This window comes from Tamandua tetradactyla, chromosome 8 (assembly GCF_023851605.1).
Source record: "Tamandua tetradactyla isolate mTamTet1 chromosome 8, mTamTet1.pri, whole genome shotgun sequence".
NCBI classification, from domain to species: domain Eukaryota; kingdom Metazoa; phylum Chordata; class Mammalia; order Pilosa; family Myrmecophagidae; genus Tamandua; species Tamandua tetradactyla.
In genome coordinates, this window is record NC_135334.1 from 47,280,451 (window position 1) to 47,293,930 (window position 13,480).

General features: G+C 38.9%; 1 long non-coding RNA gene across 1 annotated transcript in view; it reads right to left on the reverse strand.

The window, feature by feature from the left end:
• The window catches only part of LOC143643372 (uncharacterized), a 35,941-nt gene that overhangs the window by 12,290 nt on the left and 10,171 nt on the right, over positions 1-13,480 (reverse strand). The window contains exon 2 of the long non-coding RNA XR_013156242.1: positions 899-1,043. This is a non-coding gene — a long non-coding RNA (uncharacterized LOC143643372). The remainder of the gene's footprint in view (positions 1-898; positions 1,044-13,480) is intronic.

Below are 13,480 nucleotides of genomic sequence, written 5' to 3' on the forward strand. Positions count from 1 at the left end.
CATAGAGAGCCTGTGAGTTTTATCAGTTGGCTTAAGTGAAGGAGTCCTTCTTGGAAAACAACGCAGATAAGGGTACTTTGAAAGGGAATTTGTGTTGCTCTATGGCCAGTTATTTTACTTTTCAGTGCACTTGTGTGGCTGGGTGCATGTACACGTGCAATTCACACACACACTCATTTTCAAATCCCTTAGTGAATGCATCCCTTGCTGGACTCACCAACTAATCCCAATAGCAATTTGATGTGGAATTACTTGAACACTCTCTAATCTCCAAGTCCTTACACATATTCTTCCCCATACCTGGGGTGACAGTCTCCCTTTCCTCATCCTTCACATCTCATTTCAAATGTACTTCCTTAACAAACCATCTCTTGAGTCCTAGAACTAGTTTTGATCCCTTTGCTGTGTGCACTTAGAACTCCCTTCTTTTTATGCAAATTGGAATGTTTTACTGAGAATTTCTCTTTCCTATTATATTTATGAACTCTTTGGGAACAGGGACCTTGAGAGTTGACACTGATATATATCCAATGTCTAGAATAGTGCCTGGCTCATAGTGGGCGCCCGATGAAAATATGCAATACTGATTTAAATTTCCTTTAGATTTATCAAGCTAATTGTCAAGCTAACTGTCAAGGAAATATTTATCAACACTTACTTCAAAGTAGTTAATAAGATACGAAGTCACTAAAGGGTGTGATAGAAAGCACATGAGTTTGACATCAAACAAATTGGGATTTCAATGTGGTGGCTTCTACTTATTAACTAAACTTTCTGGGGCAAGTTATTAGCTTTCTATGAGCCTCAGAGTTTTTTTTTTTGCTGTTGTTATTCCTTTTTTACATTGAGACAATAATAGATTCCTTTTGGAATCTATATAACAATTGAGTATACTTACGTGAAAGTTCCTACCACAATGTTTAAAACAGTACATGCTCGATAAATATTAGCTTCTCTCTTTTCATCCATTTGCCACTCTACTCTTCTCCTCACTCCACCTTCTTTTGCTTTATTTCAGTGTTCTTTCTTCCTTAAGGAGAATCCTGAATGAAATATAAATATTCCATCTATTTTGCTTTTTCTAGGTCATTGGTAGGAATTTAAATAAATCTAGAAGTAAATTAGAATCACAGAGAACCAGTGTTGGAAATGACCTGTAAGTTAAAAAATTCTCTTTTAGGTGAAGGCATCGAAGCCTGGAGAGCTAATATGAGTTGGCCAGGATCCTAAAGAAAACTGGTGAAGCGCATAAGGAAAGAGCATGCCTAAGTAGCTCAGAGTTATTGAATTTAGAGGTGCGTTTTTTCTCAGATTAACTGCTTCCAATTGATACTCTGAAATAAAGTCCTTCAGTTCTGCTAGATGGCAGTCAAGGAGCTGAAACCAACAAACGAAAGGCCGGTGTTGGGACCAATGCTATACTCTCCCCCATTCCTAAAAAAGTGTTTACTCTAAAAACTATGACTTTTTGTGTAAAAAAGTTCAGGCAAGAGCTAATTTTAGATAGAATTCTTGCTGTGTGTTTTCTGTTTCAAGTCATCCATTTATTTAATCATTTACCATTAACTGTACCTATTTCTATGGCATAAAAAATGACATCGCAAGCTAATGCAGTATCTACACAGGCTGTGCCCATATGTTATTCTGCTGTGGTGAGTGGGTGGCAGTTAGGAAGGGGGTGGTGGACTGTAGAATCAGATAGCCAGGGAGAAATCAGGCTGTTGACATCTTACGACCATGTGCTGTGCCTGTGAGCTTTTCTCTGGGACCAATGACAGAAGAGTAAAGTAGAACCAGAGACCAAATTAAACTGTGCTTGGTCATTATGCCAAAGACATAAGTAGGAAGATAAAATCTCAAAGCCAAATAGATCCAGGACAAAGGGGAAATAATGACAGTTGTACCCATAGTTTGGGACTACTAAGAGGAACAAAGAAGGCTGCCTTGCTGACCATCTGTTCTGGTTTGCTAGCTGCTGGAATGCAATATACCAGAAACAGAATGGCTTTTAAAAAGGGGAATTTAGTAAGTTGCTAGTTTACAGTTCTAAGGCAGGAAAATGTCTCAATTAAAACAAGTCTATAGAAATGTCCAACCTAAGGCATCCATCCAGGGAAAGATACCTTGGTTCAAGAAGGCTGATGAAGTTCAGGTTTTCTCTCTCAAGTGAGAAGGCACATGGCGAACACAGTCAGGGCTTCTCTCTCAGCTGGAAGGGCACATGGCGAATACGGCATCATCTGCTAGGTTTCTCTCCTGGCTTCTGGTTTTATGAAGCTCCCCAGGAGGTGTTTTCCTTCTTCATCTCCAAAGTCTCTGGCTAGTGGATTCTCTGCTCTCTCTGAATCTCCTTCATTCTCAGAAATGTTACCTCTTTTATAGGACTCCAGAAACTTATCAAGACCCACCCAATTGGGAGGAGACATGTTGTCACCTAATCCAGTTTACCAACCACTCTTGATCACATCACATCTCCAGGTAGATGATCTGATTATAGCTTCAAACACACAGTATCGAATAGGGATTATTCTGCTTTTACGAAATGGAATTTTGATTAAAACATGGCTTTTCTAGGGTCCCTACATCCTTTCAGACCAGCACACCCATGTATTCAGAAGTAGGGGGAGTTGCAGAAGGGGCACTGGGCTTGGGGGTTGGTGATGGGCACTCACGTCCTTGCTCAGCTCCTCATTAGTGAAAGATCTTAAGGAAGGTAGCTCTTCCTCTCTGCATTTCTGTCTTCTCATCTGTTGAATGGGGACAGCGGCACTCGGGATTTTACAAGATCAGCCCATGTTACTTGCTCTATTGACCGCCTCCCACTCTTAGCATTCATCTACGGTGTCTTTCCAGGACCTCTGTTCCTGCTCGACCCCTGCCCATGGCAGGCATTGCTGCTGTACTTAAGTGAACAATTCAGCGCAGTAGCAAGAACGCAAGATTCTTACTGAAAAATCTGGAGTTCTAACCCTTCCTTTGCATCCTGATGACCTTGAAAATCCATTTATCTTCTCTGGGCCTCAGTTTCTCTAAACTCACAAGGAATTGTTGCGAGGATTGAATGAGATAATGCTCACTTACTCCAACATCTGACACAGAATTGCTAAATAGATAATGTTAACATTGCGAAGTATACATTTCAGATATTTAAAATATGATCTTCACACAAATATGTACTGAGTATCAAGAATTCTTTAAATAATCAATAAGGGAAGCAGCAGGATGGTACAACTGGTTCAAAGGAGACTGAGAGAAAAAAGTCAATATGGTTGGTGAAAGAACGAATGCTGTAATAAGGTTACTAGATTACATACAAAACTGCCAATGCCCTGAGAGGCCAGTAACACAGCGGTTATTTTTTTCACTTGGCATTTATTATTTTTATCTCCACTGAACAAAGATACCTCATCACTTATCAACCTTGACATCTAACTTTACAGAATCTGAGCCCTAACCAATAAATATTAAATCAACCTAAATGAGAGCCCCAGAGAATTACATGACATGCAGCAAGCTTGTTAGAAAATGCCCTAAGATGATGATGAAAGAGCTGGCAATGATCATCTTGCCTTATTTCCAAGTTTTGGATAACTATTTTCACTTTGGGTTTGCTCAGTGAATCACCCTTGTCTAACACCTTGGACTTTGGTGGTCAAGGTAAAATTTCTCACCTCTGAGCCTTTGTAACCAAATTAAATTACCATAATTATCTACAAGTTTGAAACTTGGAGGGCATCTGGAAATGAGGAAGGGAAAAGAAATAGAAACCTGGAAACAGAATGAGTTTAATTTTCATTTCCACATTGGGTGTGACCTCTTTTCCTTGGGCATTAAAAATGGAAAACATTTCATGTTTGCAGCAGCCATCTGGACATGAGTATAAAACGATCATGGTTGTAACTGATCAATGGATGGCCTCAACCTCAGCTCTGATTCTCTCCTCTCCATCCTCTTCAAATGAATTTCCTGTTTGCTTATTTTTAATAGCTTTTCTCCCTTTATCCTTTATCTCTCTATTTAACTTTTCTTCCTTTTTTTATGCCCTCCCTAGTTCTATATGTTTATTATTTAAGTAGTTTTTCCTGACTTTTTTTATGACCCACCCTCTTAAAGTGGTTGAAACCAGAAAAGATTTGTTGTTTTCTTACCATCCTCTTTTCTGATTGTTTTCTTTAACTTGTTTTTATGATATCAAATCCCCAGCTACTTCTTTGGTTGTCATTACCTGGACCCTGGCTCTCCAATTCCTTCCTTTGGGCCATTTTACACATTTTTAGGCTTTTGTTGGAGACAAAAGGAGAAGTGAAACTTTTAAAGTAAATCAACATACATTTTAGGGGAGGCTGTTTAATTTTGATGCCATTTTGATCATAGTTAATACATTGAAATTATCTTATTGCTTTTTAAAACTGTAAAGATGATACTAAAGTAGATTTTGAAAGAAATGTTTTTCTGTAAGATCTCCTCATGAATATAAATATTTTCATTTTTGTATTTTCCTCTTATTTTTGTGTCCAGATATACATTCTTTTTGTATGATTGTATTTATCACATACATAAATCTATTTTAAAAATCTCTTTAAGCTTGTGTTATGGATCGGTGAGCACATATTGCAGGTGTGATAATAAGAAGACAAAAGTCAGCAATCTAAAGCCAGTGGACAGTGTAGCCTTTTGGTGTGAGAAACAAAGACCATCAGGAAATTGAGTCCATCCCCATGGATGGTGTCATAGTGTTTAGATTACCGAGCTCTGAACACATGGACAGGTAGACAACAGTTCTGCCTTCCACAAGTAGATAATCAGCATGATTATTTTATAACCCATTTGGAACCAAAGACAAGCTAGTTACAATGGGCATTCTAACAAATGACAGAGAACCTCCATTATGTAAAGGAAAAGTAGCACATACTGTACAATGGCAACAGCCTAAGATCTGGAGTGAGAAAATCTGAGTTCAAGCCCTGCCACTTATCAGATAAGTAACCTCGAGCAAGTCACTGAAGTTCTCCAAGCTTTAGTTTCTTCTACTGTAAAATGGAGATATTAATCACCATCTTAAGGATCAACTAAGATATACATATTATACACATTTGTAACGAAACAGAGGTATTTATCATAAAAGCTGTGGAAATGTAAGTCTTATATAACCACTTGCTTTTCTATTCATTAAGCAGGTTTGCATGGACAAAATGACATTTCAAGGTTTACTACAGGTCTGCATTATTACTTCCCCTTCACCCCACAATCTCCTTATAACTCACAGGTAGTTCTTAGCTGGGCAAATGATAAATTATAACAAAAATTAAAAACAGTGTGTTACTGACATAGAAATTGATTGATCAAAGAGGCAACTTGAAGTTCAGAAAAAAAGCCCACATTTACAAAGAAAGTTTAGTTTAAGATAGAGATGACATTTCATATCAGTGGGCATTTGGATGCAAGTATTCCCTTGCATGAGGTAGGAAATCTCACAAATTTTCTGCCAACATTACTTAAGGAAGGGGCCCCTATTTTGATTTAAAATTTAATAAATTTCTAAGATGGTGAACTTAATCTCCCCATTCTCAATGAAATCACAGAAAAGATACTTTAGAAACAATATGGTCATAAAGATGCTGAAAAACAAGAAAGGGTACCACAAGGAATAGAACTTAAAAAGGATTTCTGGAGGATAGAAAGAAAATGGGATCAGATTAATGGAGAGAACCAAGGATGACCAGGTATTTGGTACAATGAAACATCAAAAAGACTCTGGAGGATGGTGTGATGGTGGTTCAGTGTTAGAATTCACACCTGCCATGAGGGAGACCTGGGTTTGATTCCCAGTGCCTGCCCACATTAAAAAAAAAAAAAAAGAGACTCTAGGGGTGGAGAGAAGAAACAGTACTACTGAGCCAGGAACAAAGGAGAACTTCAAGACCATTTTAGTTTGTTATTCTTAGAGAGATGTAGGAGAATATTGTAGCCTCAAAATAAGAACAGGTGGCAATGAAAAAGGTGGAGTAAGAAACAGTTCTTTTAAGTCACGATTACTTTTTTTTTTCAACAAAAGTCTTGAAGACCAAATTACAGATCTAGAAGATGGAGATGATGAAATCTCCAAAAATGCAGACAGAAAAGACAAAAAAAATTATGAAAGAAAAATTAGAAGGCAAGGAGTTAGGTCTAGAACTGTATATTTGTTTACGGTATTTAAAAGTTTAATCCTGCTGAGAATAGACTGATGATAGTTCAAAGTAGCAGCATGGAATTCAGCAATTGGCTTGTGTTTATATGGAAATTTACATATAATAAAAATGACATTTTCCAACCAGCAGACATTTGAGGGGAAAGGATTTGTTGGTCTCTGGGAGCAGTGTCAGGACACCCCCTAATCTTCTCCCAAATTATTTGATTAGATGCAGAACTGTTGTAGCTATGCCAGAAACTCTTGAAACCAGTGTTTCAAATTAGTAAAATTTTAATGTTTCTTTTCTGCCATCTTAAAAGTTTACTCTACAATCCCAAGGGAAGGAGGAAATGGAGTAGGAGGCAAGAGCAAGTATAAGTTCTAGCAGGTGTGAATAGGGAAAAATCAAGGTTGGAAAGTTTTCCCATCTTACCCACAACCTTGTTCCTTTAAAAATGGGCTGTTGCCCTTCTATGAAACTAAAGAATAGGCACCAGGGCTCAAATCTCATTCTTTTCCAGCTTTTGTTTTCACTTCAGTAGAAAATGGGTTGGGTGATGAGGATATTTTCCAGACAACATACATGTCCTTGCTTAAGGAGAAATGGAAAGCTAAATAAAAGGGTAGGACTGTTGCCTGACCCTTTTTGTGAGCTTAGAACAGAAAGGCATCATTGATTTTATGTCTTATATATTTCGTGTACACTGGAAGGAAAGAATGAAAGTACCACATTGTGCTCATCAAGGGACAAGATTCCAGTAATTTCTCAAACTGCAGTGTGCAAGCTCTCCAGAGTAATTTTTTCAAAATTTTGTGTTGAATGTGAACATAATCTAAACACATTAATATAAAAACATTCTGGGTCATTGAATGACTAGTTGGCTACTGCCATTCCACTTCTGTTTTGGGGTTGGGTTTTGTGTTTACAACTTTATTGGCCTCAAGTGAAAAGGAAAAGAACAGAGGGAAATTTAATATATAAGGGAAGGCCAATGGCATCAAGATGTATGCTGTGAACGAAGATTTCATGGTAGCTTAAATAAAAATTGGGTCAGGAACATTAAGTTCTCTCATAGTTCCTAGTAGTAGCACAGGCTGCCAAACCAAAAGAGCCCTGCTTTGGCACTCAGTACCATAGCCATGGAGTAAAGGCTGATTTTATTTCAGCAGAGTAACATCATCTGTGACATTAAATTAATATAGTTCATTTGAATTACATTGTTTCTGTAGGTTTCCGGTTGTGAGCATAAGGAATTTATATGCTTGTACATATATAAATAGCATTATAATAAAATAATTTTAAGTAAAAGCTAGAGTCATGGGTACTAGTAGTTTTATTAGCCAGAACACACATGTAAAATTTGCTCCAAGCAGGTTCTAGTGCCACCCTGAGTCCCCACTCCCCCAGGCCACAGAGGTTGTTGCCCAGGTTGAGCTGGACGGGAATCAAGGGCGCACATGACTTGGCCTTCCTGTACCTCCACTAGACAAGCCCTTCTAAGCTGTCCTCTTCAATTCCTAGCCAGTCCTTTTTTATGTTCTAATGTTCTGTTCATGAATAAGTCTCTCTTTCCTTGATGTTTATACATAGCCACACGTATTTTTCAGCTGGTGGAAGGATGAGATGTCTTGGAAGAGCAGGGCTTGGGGTTTCCTCAAAAAAAAAAAGGACTGTTAATGGGCACTAGTGTGTAGGCAGCTCAAAAGAAGGTAGCCTGGGTGGAGCATGAACACTATCCCAGGCAGTCTGAGAAGCCTCTGAAATAACCCCGACCGTCCTGTGGGGAAGCCAAGTGCTCCAGTGGGAAATCTGACTGCTCCTACCCAATCGATGGTTGGAAAAACCCTTCCCTGTAAGACAAAGAGCTCCTGAACTCTTATGGGGTAAGTGTTAATCAGGTAGAGAGATGGTGCCTAGTTAAAGTTAAGCCAGAGAAATAATATATGAATTCATGATGAGAACACATTCGTTTTAAACAAATAAAATACTCCTGGGTGCTGATTAGTCTATTTTGCTTCCCTTAGCCACATTATGATCAAAAGACTACTTGATTAGCCTATAATCAGACCAGGGGACCTAAGGGGATTATCGGTCTAGTGTGATAAGAACATGACAGACCAATAAAGCCACCTTCATTCTAGGGACGCTGACCTGGCAAACAGACTTTGTACTCTTGTACTTGAGCTGAGGGGACCCAGTTTCCAGGAAAGTGGTTGAAGGGGCAAGGTCAGCATCTGCTTCTCTGTTATTTATTATGCTTTCCTTCCTGAACAGTCCCTTTTGATTGATTCATTATTTCTTTAACTAGATGAGTACCTTAAATCTGGTTAAAGCTGAGGCTTGCAGTCTTGTCTTTGTTTTTAAGATAACCTTATATAAGGCACATTTGAGCCACTGTGCATTAATTTTATTTTTATTCTGATATTAATTTTATTTCCAAATACTTGATATTTCACTGTTGCTTTAATATGCTACTTGTTTTGTTTTCTTTTACTTTGTGTTTATCAAAAAGAAAGAAAACTAAAACATAATATATGCATGCCATGGCATATTAGGCATTCCATATAGGAAGGACTTGAGGGCTGTGAGCTAATGGGAGGAGGGAGATAGAGGACTCCTGAAGCTGCTTTTAGAAAGCAAGCACACTGCTTTTGCATAGAAATTGTATTTATTTGGCTCTATGTTGGCTGATGTCCTTCAGAGGGAGGTTAGCCTGAGGCATATGTGAAGTGCAACGTCCTCGCCATCTTGCCCTGGGCTTGTACTCACTTGTGGCTTTAGGAATTTCCCTATTCTCCTTTCCACTCCCTCTGAAATAGAATTCTTCCCTCCTGGCTTTTCTACTGAATGTTCAAAGCCGGTAATTCTATGCCCCCGGCCACGTTGACTTAATTGTTTCTTACACTGCTTAATTATCCATAAACTGCTTCTGCTCGCAGGGCAAATTCTGGGAGAGTGAGCCAGGGATGAGACTCTGGCTGGTTCAGGTTGCCTCCCGATAGTTTGGCACTGACATATAAGCATCCCAGTGTGCACGTATGTGTTTGCTTCCTCCAGAACAGGGCCAAGGGCCCACAGTAGGCGTGCAGGATGGCTCCACACCAGGTCAGGGCGGTGGGAGAGGGCACATCAAGGACTCCAGGAAATCCTCCTACCATTTTAAAGCTCCATTTTCTTGATTCAGCATTCACCCAGTTACTGCAAACCTTTAACTATTTTCCAGAGTTTTGAGGAAGATGGTTTTCTCAATTTTTGCTACTTGTTCAAAGATTCAGTGGGGGAATAGCACCCTAGGAAGCCTTATGCCACCGTATTGGTTGACCAGAAGTCAGTTTGTGGTCCTTTTGCCTTCCTAACATATTCCTTGGTTGCCACTTGGTGAATGGTTTCACTTTTCATCCTGGACCATAGACTGGCTTTGCAATATTCCTGGAAATGGAATTAATTAATTGGCTCTCTCCAAGCAACCTCAAATTATTTGCTTCACTTTTTTATTTACAGTTATCTATGTGCGCCTGTGAGTTTTTTATGGCCGAGTTTTGCAAGTCTGAAAATCACTTTGTTAGTAAAAGGACTGTCTCCTTCTACAAAGTCCCTCTCCCAGAAAGTGAACGAGCTTTTCTCTCTCTATTTGCATGATTTGATTTGACACCAAGCAATGCAGATGATGCCTGTATAGGTATTCAGGTATCTCTCAACTACCTCATAGAAACTGCAATTTGCTGCTGATGTTCTTCCTTGAATTCTGATAGATCATCAAATTGGAAGGGGAATGTCATGGGCAGAAATGTAAATGATTAGAAGTACATGTGTATGTATATGTGTGTGTGAGAGAGAAAGAGAGAGGAAGAGAGATTGCTTAGATGAACATGTGTTCCCTTTTATTATATTCCAAAACCAAATATAAATTATGTTTTCACTTGCTTGGGTAGTGTTTCTTCAACCCATTAGTTTCCACGTTGCTGCTATAACAACTCACCATGAAATTAGTGGCTTTACTCAACCATTTTTTTTTTATATTAACGTTCTGAATGTCAGAAGTCTGAAATGGGTCTCAAGGGCTAAAACAAGGCCCTGGCAGGGCTGCATTCCTTCTGGAGACTCTAGGGTAGAATCCATTCCTTGCCTTTTCCAGCTTCCTAAGGCTGCCACATTCCATGGCGTATTGTCTTCTTTCTCCGTCTTCAAATCCAGCAACATGAATTTGGCTCTTTCTCATGTTGCCATCTCTCTGGTTCTCTTCTGCCTGCTTCTTTCCCTTTAAGGACCTTGTGATCACTTTGGGCCCACCTGGGTAATCAAGGACAATTCCCCTAATTTAAGGCAGTTAATTAGCAACCTTAATTCCATCTGTAATCGTAATCCACTGTCGCATGTAATTTCATATGTTTGCTGTTTCCAGGAATTAGGATGTGGACATATTTGAGGGTCATTAACCTACCATGCATGGAAAGTCAAAACAGTTTCTAAAAATTTCAGTAGAATACTCCTGAATATGGAGCAATGTTCTAGTTCACTAGCTGCCGGAATGCAATATACCAGAAACAGAATGCCTTCAAAAAATGGGAATTTAATAAGTTGCTAGTTTACAGTTCTAAGGCCAAGAAAATGTCCCAATTAAGACGAGTCCATAGAAATGTCCAATCAAAGGTATCCATCCGGGGAATGATACCTTGGTTCAAGAAGGCCGATGAAGTTCAGGGTTTCTCAAATGTGAAGGCACATGGCAAGCACAGTCAGGGCTTCTCTCTCAGCTGGAAGGGCACATGGCGAACACGGTGTCATCTGCTAGATATTTCTCCTGGCTTCTGGTTTCATGAAGCTCCTTGGGAGGCATTTTCCTTCTTCATTTCCAAAGGTCTCTGAGCTGTGGACTCTCTACTTCCTGGTGCTGCAGCATTCTCTGCTCTCTCTGAATCTCCTTCATTCTCCAAAATGTTTCCTGTTTTATAGGACTTCAGAAACTAATCAAGACCCACCCAAATGGGTGGAGACACACCTCTACCTAATCCAGTTTAACTACTCTTGATTGGATTACATCTCCAGGGAGATGATCTAATTACATACAGTGTTGAATAGGGATTATTCTGCCTTTACGGAATGGGATCTTGATTAAAACATGGCTTTTCTAGGGGACATGCATCCTTTCAAACCAACACAAGCAATGTCTCTGTATTTATGAAGACCCCACAAATGTTTGATAAGTACTTATGAGTCTTCTTCTCACTGAATTCCTTCCAACCATAGGAACAGAAAAGTCTCCTTACCTTTATTTTTCTTCCTTACAGGTCTGCCTTAAGTGCATGCAGGTTTTTGCTAGCACATCAATTCACTGGCACAACTGAAATCTTGCCATGTATTAATTTTCCAGAGAAATTAGCTGGTTACTGGATAGAAGTACAGGTCAGGTAAACTACATAAACACCAAGTTGAGGAAAATTTTAAAAAAAGGAAAAATTGAGTGCTTGGGACATTGGGGAGACAAAAGTATGCAAAGAAGGATGTGCTACTGCATTATGGAATGAAGCGCCTGTGGGACACCTGTTCATTCATTCATTCAATAGAGACTTAATAGCAATTATATATTGCAACTGCATAACACATTAGAATTGCAAAAATGATAAAAATATCCCTAGTAGCTTTCCTCCTAGACATTAATTTAGGGGGAACTCTATGAGATACTGTGGGAAGTGCTGAAAACTAATACATTTATTTTTCCATTTTTTTCCTGGGTGCAGCCCTTGTTCCTTCACTAAGCATGTGACTTCACAGTTAATACAAAACTTTGAATCTTGGTTGTAGTCCTGCTCCATATGGGTGAGGACTGGCTCATGCAGTTCAAGAAGACAAAGTATAAGAGCACCTTAGCTTTTATCAGGGACGTATTTCACCAGGATTATGTAAGACACCTATATCAACATCATCATTATTATTTTCTGGTATTTTATTTTATCAATATGCAAGTAATCCTTTGTTGTGTAGGCTATCTTATGTGTTATAGGGTATTTTAAAAATATTTAGCTATTTCTAAAAGCACCCCTGGTCTCTACCCCAGGATGCCAGTACACCCTCCCAATTGTGACCACCAAAAATATCTCTAGAAGTTGCCAGATGTCCCCTCGGAGGCAAAATCAGCCCCAGTTGAAAATACTGATATATAGCAAACAAATAGAAAAATGCACAAATTGTAAGTGTACAGAATGACTAATAAAGTAGATACATCCACATAATCACCATCCAGATCAAGAAATAGAATATTACAAAAACTGAAGGCCTCCCCCGCTTAACCCCTGTTTTAGTTTGTTAAAGCTGCTGGATTGCAACATACCAGTAATGGCATGGCTTTTAAAAAGGGAATTTATTAAGTTGCGAGTTTACAATTCTAAGGCCGTGAAAATTTCCAAATTAAGGCACCAATAAGAAGTTACCTTCACTCAAGAAAGGCTGATACCACCTGGAATACCTCTTTTAGCTGGGAAGGCAGGTGGCTGGCATTTGTGCGAGTCTCTGGCTTCTGGACATCTCTCTCAGCTGGAAAGGCACATGGCAACATTTGCTAGCTTTCTTTCCTCATTTCATAAGGCTTCCCAGGGGTGTTTTCCTTCTGCATCTCCAAAGATCTCTGGCTGTGTGTGCTCTGTCAGCATGGAAACTTTTTCCAAAATGGTTCCCACTTAAAGGACTCCAGTAAGCAACCCCACCTTGAATGGGTGGAGACACAGCTCCATGGACACCATCTAATCAGAAGTTACCACCCACAATTGGGTGAGTCAAAACTCCATGGAAACAATAAAAAAGATCCCACCCAGCAATATTTAATGAGGATTAAAGAACATGGTTTTTCTGGGGAACACAACAGTTTCAAACTGGCACAACCCTTCAAAATCATTACGAACCAAAAGATAACCTATTCAAATTTCTCTTACCATAGATTAGTTTTCCCTCTTTTTAGAATTTAAATAGATGTAATCACAAAGAATATACTTTTTTTTGGTGGTATTTTAGGTTCATTCATTGTGCTACATGATGTACTAGTTTGTTCATTTTCATTACTTTATACTACTCCATTGTAGTCATGCCACAATTATCCCTTCAAAAATTAAACATTTGAATAGTTTCCAATGTTTAGCTATTTTGAATAATGCTGTTATGAGCATTTATGTACAGGAATTTTAGTTTAATATGTTTGCATTTCAGTTGCATCTAAACTCCAAATTAAAACTGTTGGGATTTGGGTGTACATGCTTTCAGATTTAGTAGACACCATCAAAAGTTTGCCAAAGCAGTGCTACTAATTTTTATTCCAT